This window comes from Talpa occidentalis, unplaced genomic scaffold (assembly GCF_014898055.3).
Source record: "Talpa occidentalis isolate TD23 unplaced genomic scaffold, MPIMG_talOcc4v2.1 talOcc4.2611, whole genome shotgun sequence".
Taxonomy (NCBI): Eukaryota; Metazoa; Chordata; class Mammalia; order Eulipotyphla; family Talpidae; genus Talpa; species Talpa occidentalis.
In genome coordinates, this window is record NW_023602754.1 from 1 (window position 1) to 10,655 (window position 10,655).

Sequence of the window (10,655 nt, forward strand, 5' to 3'; positions counted from 1 at the left end):
CGGGTATATAAGGCCCCTCGGGGCGGCCCGCGGCCTCGCTGCTTCTCCCCCGGACTCCTTGGCAGTCTGTCAGCGGGAGCTCCTCGCCGCCCCTCGCCTCTCTCAGCCCCCTCGACACTACACGTCCCAGCCATGGTGAGTGGGGGGCCGCGGCGGGGAGGGCGCGGCGCCCGGCTGCACCGTGGGCGGCGCCCGGAACGCCGCCGCGCGAACTGGCCCGGAGGGGCCGGCCCTGGAAGCCCGAGCTCCCGAGCGGGCCGTCCTCGCGGGCGCGCCCCTCGGGGAGTGGAAAGGCCTCCTTGACCCCAGGGAGGGGGCACCCCCAGGCCCCTCTGCCGCTCCGGGGAGGCCAGTGAACCGTCCCGTGGGCCCCAAGGACCGATGGGCCCCGGCCCCTCCTTTTACCCACGGCGCCGTCACCCTCCCGGGGCGCTCCCTGGGGACCCCCGGGCACCTCGTGCGCCTCGGCACCCGCGGTGCGCGCGCGTCCTGGCACCCCTGCGCCCGGGGCGCGCCGCTGAGTCACCTGTGGCCGCGCTCCAGGGCCTGCGCCGGCGCCGGAGCCCGGAGGCGCCCCCTCCTCTGAAGGGACCGTCGGACGCCTCGCCGGGCTTTGCTGGTGTGGATTTAGGGAAGTGTTGCAGCTGACGCTTCCAGCCTGGCAGGTTTTCAATCGGCAAGTCCGTAAACAGATGTTTTCCTCCCCAACCAGAGTACACTAGTGCCGGCAATGTGCTCCTCGTTTTATTCTATTTAATTTTTTTTTATTCTTTGTGTTAGAGAGACGTGAAATTACACACAACTTGAGTATTTTCTCTGTAGTTTCCAAAGGGATTGGAAACAATTCGGGGAAGCAACCCTCTTAGAGAAAGATCCACTTAAAACCATGTTTAAAATACTGTGTCAATGTTACCAATAGTATCTTTAAAAGAAAGAATACAGTAAACAAAACTAACTAGTTGCCCTCTCTTTGGAGACCGCCACAGTAGTCAAAAGTATGTCCAATTGTAATAATTTACCCGTGTTTCTCACCAAGCAAGACCAAGATCTGATAAAAGTGTCTAAAAGTCACTGTCTAAAGGTCGGGGCAGCAATGCAAGCAGATCTACCTCGGCGAAAGGGTTAAATGTGTTTTGTTTTTTTTTTTTTTCAAGCAACAGTGAATGCTGATTCCGTGAAGCTGGACAAGTGATTGCAACTGTGTCACTTCGTTTTTTTTTTTTTTTTTTTATTCTTTGTGTTAGAGAGACGTGGAATTACACACAACTGGAGTATTTTCTCTGTAGTTTCCAGAGGGATTGGAAACAATTCTGCAGTAGTCTAAACTGCTTGTTTTAGACTCTGGCTACAGCTCACTACTCACTGCCCCCCAGGGCAGTTTAGCCAGAGTCTAAAACAAGCAGCTTAGACTAATGCAGAACGAGGGAAAGTGACGTAAATACAAGTCCTCAGTTAACACTGAAAACATCTTGTCATCTCCTTGGGCTCGGAAGTTGTCAAGGAGCACCTCTGTGGTCCTCTCCAGCTTTTGGGGGCTGTGAAATTTCCAAAGTCCAGCCAAAGGCAAAAGTGATGCAATGGTGAATAGTCATGGGTTCCTGGAAACAAACAACTCTGTGTTCTCTCCACGGCCTGAAACCTGAGCAAGCAGACACAGGTGATGCAGAGTTTGCTGATGTGGTCAAAGGACGATGATTGTTTTATGGGGAGTGTAGGTGGGAAGGAGGGGATCATAAGTCAAAGGTTGTGAATTAATGGGTGTTTCTCTTCTCGGGTTATGGAGCCTAGGCCCTTTGAGATCTTAAGCTGGTATTGAATTATCTTTAACTAGTTTTCTATTAACAGCTTCTAAAAACCTGAAACCCTCTTATTAGGGGGGAGATGTAATGGGGAATTTTTGTTATTGGCATTTTGAAAGTCTGCCAGTCTCTGCAGGGGCTGATCTGACTGATGATGGCCCCTGCCTTATTTTACTAAGCAGGAACGAATTTGGTAACTTATAAATGACCTTGTTTTATAAATGAAGGGGAAAAATTACCTAGTGTCATTAAACTCTTGGTGCCAGATAATGTACATTTCACTAGGAAATGATTAGTAACGTCTTGGTGACACTTTTAAACACGTGTCTCCTCCCTCCCCAGGATAATGTTGATAGTGAAGGACAATGTTCTTCCTTCAAGATTAAATTGTTCCACAGTCAAAAGGCTGCCCCTTACCGGAGTTTTGAAAAGACAACTGCTTTTCTTGCACTTTCTCCATGAGTCACGTGGCATGCTGGTTTAAGCTGGTTTAAAGGGGAAGAGGGTGAGGCTGTCAACCGGATTAACCAGGGACCAGATGATGTCAACTGTTGTACCAATCAGGGAATGAATCAGCTGGAAGGGGGAATTTCACATGCATTTAAGGACTCCCCAAGGAGATTTTCCAGGAACTGAGGGAAATGTAGGGAGTGTAGCTTGTGTCTTCTGAAATGGTGGCCTAGTGAATACCTACTGTGGCAACAAAGCAAGAGTCTGGTCTCTGGTCCTGCCTAGTAGTTCATTAACATAGCTTTGGTTTTTCAAAGCACTTTTTCAGACTAAGACTTCAACAAAGACTATTGCTTATGAATAGTCTTTGCACAGGAGTGGCGCCTCCAGAAAGGTGAAGGTTGGTCAATTAGGTCTGAATCATTCGTACGTGTTCCATCTGAGATGTCATAGTCTGACATTTTCTCTTTCCCTCCCACAGCGTGAGTGCATCTCCATCCATGTTGGCCAGGCTGGTGTCCAGATCGGCAATGCCTGCTGGGAGCTCTACTGCCTGGAGCATGGCATCCAGCCCGATGGCCAGATGCCCAGTGACAAGACCATTGGAGGAGGAGATGACTCCTTCAACACCTTCTTTAGCGAGACCGGCGCTGGCAAACATGTGCCCAGGGCAGTGTTTGTAGACCTGGAGCCCACAGTCATTGGTGAGTTGACCTTAGTAACCCAAGCAGGATGAGAACCAAGTGAGTGGGATCGGCGGTGTGTCCTAGGGGATCCCCTGATAGCCTGGGTGCAGGTTGTTAGTGATGGGGGTCGCTTGTTTCCTTTCCCAGATGAAATTCGCACTGGCACATACCGCCAGCTCTTCCACCCCGAGCAGCTCATCACAGGCAAGGAAGATGCTGCCCAATAACTATGCCCGAGGGCACTACACCATTGGCAAGGAGATCATTGACCTGGTCTTGGACCGAATCCGCAAGCTGGTAAGTAAACAACGTGCTTAAAGTGAGGTGAGAGTTCTCACAATTTTGAGAGACCAAACTACATCAGTAGAGTTAATAAATGTTCTGATTGGATCATTTTAATTAAGAGCCTGGCAATCAGATAACTCTTTGCACATTAGGCACTTACATGTGGGCAGCTTGTAAGTAATTAACCAAAAATCAAGAAGGAAGGCCTGGGTAGGGTAACTTGTCAGGGAAATCTCATTAATACGAAACCCAGCCACAACAGGTCTAGTCTAAAAAGAATGATCTTGGCATCATTTGTGGTTTCAGACTTTTCCAGATTTTCTTCAGTCTTCCCAGCAAAACTGAGTTAGTTTCCTGTGTTTGCAAATCAAGCTTCAGCTGCACGCACAGAGTTGGAAATCAGCACCTAGCTTTAGGGACAAATGAAGCTTGTAAAAGCCATGGAGGGTTCTAGAGTGAAGTTCACTAACTGCCAAAACAATTGCATTTGTCCTTGTGGCCACACGAAGCTGCATGGATGTGATCAGTAGGCTAGGGACTACCAGCTGATCACATTCATTATGTGGACCCACAAGAGAAGTGAATTGAGGGGTAGGTAGAACATGTCCACAGATCCGAGCACCTTTGGGAAGTGAGGGTTGTCTGCCCAATGCTGCTTGAAAGGGGAAGATTGTCCTTTTATGGAGTAGTAATTTGCTAGCTGGAGTAGCCCCGTTAAGTGGTGGAAGTCCCAATGGCACAAGGTCTTTTCTCATTTAATAAATGAGAACTGAGATTGAGAAATGAATTTGGTCAAAATTGCACAGCAAGGAACTGGTTGAGCCAGGTCCAGACCCAGCCTGCTCCCAGCATATTTGTCCAGGGTATTGGCTATTCTTTTATATTCCAGCTCAAAAAGCAGCTGCCAAATATTTAAGAAATCCATCATACAGGCTTGCTCTGGTGGCTTTCCAGCTGATGAAAAGTTGCCCTTATTTCTGATGTCACAGCAAGGGCACCGGATGTTGCCCTCCCAGACCCAAAACCTGGACCCTGTATCCACTCCAGACCTCATGATTCCTCTACCTCCCCCATTACCCCCAATAGCTGATTATGAAAGTTTCTCTGAATCACTTAGCACTTGAAAGCTCCTTAGGACTGCTTTCTTAGCAAATAATATTCAGAAGACATTTTAAATCTTGATCAATGTAATTATGGATTCAAAGAAGTTATTGCAGCTTCCACCAAGGTTAAAATTCAACTTCTCTTTTGCAGGCTGACCAGTGCACAGGTCTACAGGGCTTCTTGGTTTTCCACAGCTTCGGTGGGGGCACTGGTTCTGGGTTCACCTCCCTGCTGATGGAACGTCTCTCTGTCGATTATGGCAAGAAGTCCAAGCTGGAGTTCTCCATTTACCCAGCCCCCCAGGTTTCCACGGCTGTAGTTGAGCCCACAACTCCATCCTCACCACCCACACCACCCTGGAGCACTCTGATTGTGCCTTCATGGTCGACAACGAGGCCATCTATGACATCTGTTGTAGAAACCTCGATATTGAGCGCCCAACCTATACTAACCTTAACCGCCTTATTAGCCAGATTGTGTCCTCCATCACGGCTTCCCTCAGATTTGATGGAGCCCTGAATGTTGATCTGACAGAATTCCAGACCAACCTGGTGCCCTACCCCCGCATCCACTTCCCTCTGGCCACATATGCCCCTGTCATCTCTGCTGAGAAAGCCTACCACGAACAGCTTTCTGTGGCAGAGATCACCAATGCATGCTTTGAGCCAGCCAACCAGATGGTGAAATGTGACCCTCGCCATGGTAAATACATGGCTTGCTGCCTGTTGTACCGTGGCGATGTGGTTCCCAAAGACGTCAATGCTGCCATTGCCACCATCAAGACCAAGCGCAGCATCCAGTTTGTGGACTGGTGCCCTACTGGTTTCAAGGTTGGCATCAATTACCAGCCTCCCACTGTGGTCCCTGGCGGAGACCTGGCCAAAGTGCAGCGGGCTGTATGCATGCTCAGCAACACCACAGCCATTGCCGAGGCCTGGGCCCGCCTGGATCACAAGTTTGACCTGATGTATGCCAAGCGTGCCTTTGTTCACTGGTACGTGGGTGAGGGCATGGAGGAAGGAGAGTTTTCTGAGGCCCGTGAGGACATGGCTGCCCTTGAGAAGGATTATGAGGAGGTTGGAGCGGATAGTGCTGATGGAGAGGATGAGGGTGAAGAGTATTAACCTGTCTGCTACAACTTTACACTCCATTGTCTGGTGTTGTTTCTCTGTTCTGTGCATGTGTCCATTGTGGCCCTCACTGCGCAATAAAAGTGATGTTTTTATTTTGAACCTCAGGCTGGATTCTCTTTTTTTTTAACATTTATTTATGCAAACAAGAACTGGGGTATAGGCGAGAGGTGCAGGAGGGTGAGAGGATTCACCAGAGACAGTGGGGAGCAGAACAGGCGGATCTACTGAAATACACTGCTGAGGACAGCAGCAGGCGAGACAGGAGAAGTCTGCTGCACCATGTAGGTAGCTCCCTGGCCGGGGATTGAACTTGTACTGCGGTGGTTGGCGATAGCTTGATAGTGCTGTCTTTAACCCCTGTGCCACCAGGGAGGCCCCTGGATTCTTTCATATTGCAATAAGTACTTTCCCTACCTGAAGCCCAGTTGGAGATGGACAGGCTGGTAGGGATCACCTGATCATTCAACATTTCAAGTGACAGCTTGAACTGGGTACTAGTGCACAGTGGCTTGGCTTTTAATTAGACCTAACTTGACCAGTCAATCGTCCATGTGTGAGGTAGCACACCCAGATCCAGTGCTTCCCAAGCTTGCATGATGCTGATTAAAATATGGATGTGGGGCCTCCCCTGGTGGAGCAGGTCGTTGAGCGCAGTGCTGTGAAGCTGTCCGCAGCCTCTGCAGTGCCTGTTCGCTCCCCGCCGGCTAAAGAGGGTCCCACGTGGCGCAGCAGACCTCTCTCCTGTCTCGCCCGCTGCTCCCCTCAGCAGTGTATTTCATCTGCCTGTTCTGTTCCCCGCTCTGTCTCTGGTGAATCCTCTCACCCTCCCACCTGGTTCTTGTATAAATAAATAAATCTTTAAAAAATAAAAATAAAATAAAATATGGATGTGAATCAACTGTAGATAATAAGATGCAGATTGGAGTCTCCAGGTGGGGGCGTCAGTTACTGCCATTTTGAACAAGTTCCCCTTGGTCTTCTGGGGGTTAGGTGACGTAGCTGGTTACCTGGAGCTGAAGTCCCGAGTCAACCCCCAACTGCCAACTGTTGCTGTTGGTATTTAATAAAAAATTAGTCACATGGGAATGGCTTGGAGTTGTGCTGATTTTTTCCATACTTTCTAAAAACTATGGCAATTGTACTTTAAGAAGTTATTGGAGGGCCTCCCCGGTGGCGCAGCGGTTGAGCGCTGGGTTGCGAAGCTGCGCGCGGCCTCTGCGGCGCCGGTTCGATCCCCGGCTGCTCCCCGCCAGGAGGAGGGTCCCACATGGCGCGCAGACCTCTCCTGCCGCCGCTGCTCCCCTCAGCCGTGTACTTCAGTCCTTCTGCCTGCTCTGCTCCCCGCTCTGGCTCTGGTGAATTCTCTACCCTCCCACGCTTCTGACTGTACCCAGTGCATGTATAAACAAAACAAACAAACAAATAATAAATAAATAAAACATGCCTCTATTAAAAAACAAAAAAAAAAAATTTAAAAAAAAAAAAAAAAAAAAAAAAAAAAAGAAGTTATTGGAGGGGCATACCTAGTGGCCTAGGGGTTAAGTCTCAGGGCTATCACTATACGGCCTAAGTTCGATCCCTGGCCAGGGAGTTAATCCACATGGAGCAGCAGACTTCTTCTGTCTCAGCCTGCTCCTTTCCTCAGCAGTGTATTTCAGTAGATTCGACTGTTTCTGCTCCCCACTCTGTCTTGGTGGATCCTTTCACCCCCTGCATCTCTGGCCTACACCTCAGTTCTATGCCAAAATAAAATATTTTTTTAAAAGTTATTGGAGAAAGTGAAACTAGCTGAGAATAGTTGCAAGTTATGGTAATGGCAATAATGTATGCTGTGGAAATAATTGAAATAGGGAATAAGGAAAAAGAATGTATAGGAGGGCCTCCCCTGGTGGCGCAGCATTTGAGCGCTGGGCTGCAAAGCTGCCCGCAGCCTCTGCAGCGCCGGTTTAATCCCCGGCCACTGGGTGAGGGTCCCACATGGCGCGCAGACCTCTCCTGCCGCCTGCTGCTCCCCTCCGCAGTGTATTTCGGTCCTTCTGCCTGCTCTGTTCCCCGCTCTGGCTCTGGTGAATCCTCTCACCCTCCCGTGCTTGTGATTATACCCAGTGCTTGTATAAATAAATAAAATAAATCTTTAAAAACAAATAAAAAGAATGTATAGGAAAATTGAGAGAGAATTCCCTAATCCTGGTCCCAGCACTTGTTGGCAGGGAAGAACTATGGACGATGAAGGCGGGGGAAGCATGGCATGAATGTGGGTGACTGGAGGTCTTGGTGACTGGTAGGCAGGTGACAGTTGTGCTCTCCACGGTTAATGGAACAGTGAATAAAGAACGGCGACCAAAGGCCAGGCCTCATTCAGAAGGAAGGAAGCAATTTGGGTGCTCACCTGAGGGGGAATGCCAAGTTAGCAGCTGGACTGGGGGTGGGTACAGAGCCCCTGACTATTCTGATGGTGCTCAGTTGCCATCTTTCCCACTGCTGTTGCACCCCTGACCCATTGCTCCCTTCTGCTCCTTTACTTTCAGGGGACACCAGTTCTATCTGCAAGCACTGCTTCCACTCCGAGATGCTTGGGAAGGCCTCACAGCGTTCCTGGAGTGCAACTGCAACAGGGTGGTCCCCAGGAAAGGGGGAGGTTCCCTGCCCCACCCAAGGGAGGGTGGAGCTGAGCAGGAAGGGGAGAAGCTGAAGAAGAGACTAAGGAAGGAAGCAGGATGGAGCCAGGAGACCTGGAGGAGGCGCATGGAGCCTAGAGACACGTGAAGAAACTGCGCTTGTCTTTTGGTCGTGGACTGGGTGACACAGATGTGGGTGAGACCTGTGGGGAGGTGACAATGGCAGCTTTTATCTTGATGTTGATTTTGCTCTTTTCCTTCCGGGCTTGTCCGGTTGTTTGTGACCCTTTTCTGTGGGTCCCCACTGGAAGATGCTTTAGACTTGTAGTGTTATAGGACAGGGAGAGGGGCAGTAGCAGGCTTTGGGGCCTTGTTCTGGGCCGATCCCATATGGATGGACTTTTACCCACGAGGGGACGGGTAACTTTGGGTGCTTCATTTAGAAACTAGACTCTTTGCCTCACCTGTATTGTTTCCTAGTTTTATTAAAGATCCTTCCCATTAGTCTCATGTGTTTTGTGTTGATGCGGCGGATGGCAGAACCCATTTAGTATAGGCAGGTTTGCGGGGTTTGGGCTGCCCCTCTCCCTGTCCTATAACACAACCATGGTCTTGTGAAAATTAATATGCAGAAACCCTATTTTAAGTGAGGTTCTGAGGCCAGAAGGGAGGCCCATGCATGTGCAATCAGCAAACTACAGGATCCAAAGTGTTTTATCTCTGGAAGCCGCATTAACTTCCCTGCCCCAGTGGAAGGAGATGCCTTTTCCCCCCCCTAATAACGGCTTCTCCAGAGGCTATTGGGGAAGAGTTCTGGCTTTACCGCATGAGTGCCTTGTCAGAAGACTACACTTTTCATTTCTGAATAAACCCATTTTGTTGGTGAAATAACTGGTTGCTTTTTCTCTGAGGTCAACAGTCATGCCCTTCAGGGCAAGGCCCAGCCCTGCCCAGCCCTGTCCCTGAGTACAAGGCCTGCTATTGCCACTTATCAGATTGGTCAGATTCCTCCTACAAGCCTGAACTTGTGAGGCCTGGGGTGAAAATGAACCTTGAAGATGCTGATAACCCAGCGGCCAGAGGGGCACTTGGGGACCTACCCAACAAGGAGACCTGCTGGTTGCCATGTGTGAGCATTGAGAAAGAGGAATGGACACTCACACATGAGTGATGTGGGGTCGATAAGTCCTGTGTGGTGACACACTCCCTGAGAGATCCATTCTCTGTGTCAGTATTTCCCAAGCAGAATGGCAAGAACGGGACCCCAGGGTTCCCAGGTATAATCCTCAGCCCTCAGTACAGCCCCGGGGGGCCTAGAGAGCCTGCAGCCCCTGGATCAATCACTCCTGGCCAGGAGGTGGCCCCTCCAATGGCCTCACTAAGCCTTTCAGGTGAATTGTTTTCTCCGTGTGCCAATATGGAAAAGATTGGAAACCTTTAAACTACTGGCAATGTGTGGGGGGTGAAAGAAGGTGAGAAAAGAGTTTAGGTGAGAAAAAATATTCCAGTAGAACAGAGCCTGGGGAATTGGAAGAGCAAAGTGCCAGTGGCTGGGGAGAGATCTGTCCTTGTAATGATGATTTCTCCCCCTCCAGGGCCGATGGGAGAGTGAATAGAAGGTAGCCTGCAGCAAGAACAAATACACCCCAAGGTCTAGGTCACCGCTTTGTGACTGGCAATCATCTGATCTGTCCTTGAGCACAAATGGAAAATCTGGACTCAGAAATGCAGCCATTGCCTCTGAGCTTGATGGGGATAAATGGAGAAAGTCTGAGAGGGTTAGGGTTGGGAGACTGGCGGCGGCCCCAGATTCTGGCTGTGCAAAGGACTTAGGCTGCCCTCACCTGACCCGGCCAGGGGAACACTCTACTTCCACCACTCGGAGGCCAGCCGCCAGCCACTGAGAGGGCCCAGCAGAAGAGCTTTGAGCTGCAGTGAGGAGACAGTGACTGCGAGGGGCTGCTGGGCCGGCCCGTCTACCTGTCATCCTAAACATTTGGCAAGCAGCTGGCTGGTGCCTCTCCTCCAGTGAGAAGCGGCCCAACAGCCCACTTCAGGTGACCAGGAGGGTCCCAGCTTGGAGAGGCCTGTGACTTCTGAAGGTACGTGGTTCTCTTGAAGGGACTGTGGGAGGAAGCGGGGGTGGGGGTGTTCTGTCAGGATGGGGGTGTTCCATGATCTCACAACACCCTGTGAAGTGATATTATTATACCAATGTCCACAATATCCAAAACGGAGGAAATAGGTGAGGTTATATATCAAGTCGAAGGCCTCGGAGCGAGAGGTCCAACTGAAGTCTGACCCCGGAACTCGGACTCCAAAGCCCACTCCCGGCCCCGCGTGGCTGTATACTGACCCCACTCTCCAGGCCCTCGCTTCCCCGGTTAGGGGGCTTTTTTGTTGAGGCCTCCCTCTGAACTCTGAGTCATTTCTCAGATCATAGAGAAATGGTGCCCTTGCAGGGTAGCTGCTTCCTGCCCGGACTCCTGCTGACAAGACACCTGCAGACAGGACAGCTCCCGCCTGGAGCAATCACATCCCTTCCCTCAGCCCGGGGCCAAGGTGGTCCGCTCCTGTCAG

At 50.5% G+C, this 10,655-nt stretch overlaps 1 pseudogene; it reads left to right on the forward strand.

Annotated features, from left to right (window-relative positions):
* Positions 1-101: 101 nt before the first annotated feature.
* LOC119253996 (tubulin alpha-1C chain-like) lies at positions 102-5,564 on the forward strand (annotated as a pseudogene).
* The last annotated feature ends 5,091 nt before the right edge of the window (positions 5,565-10,655 follow it).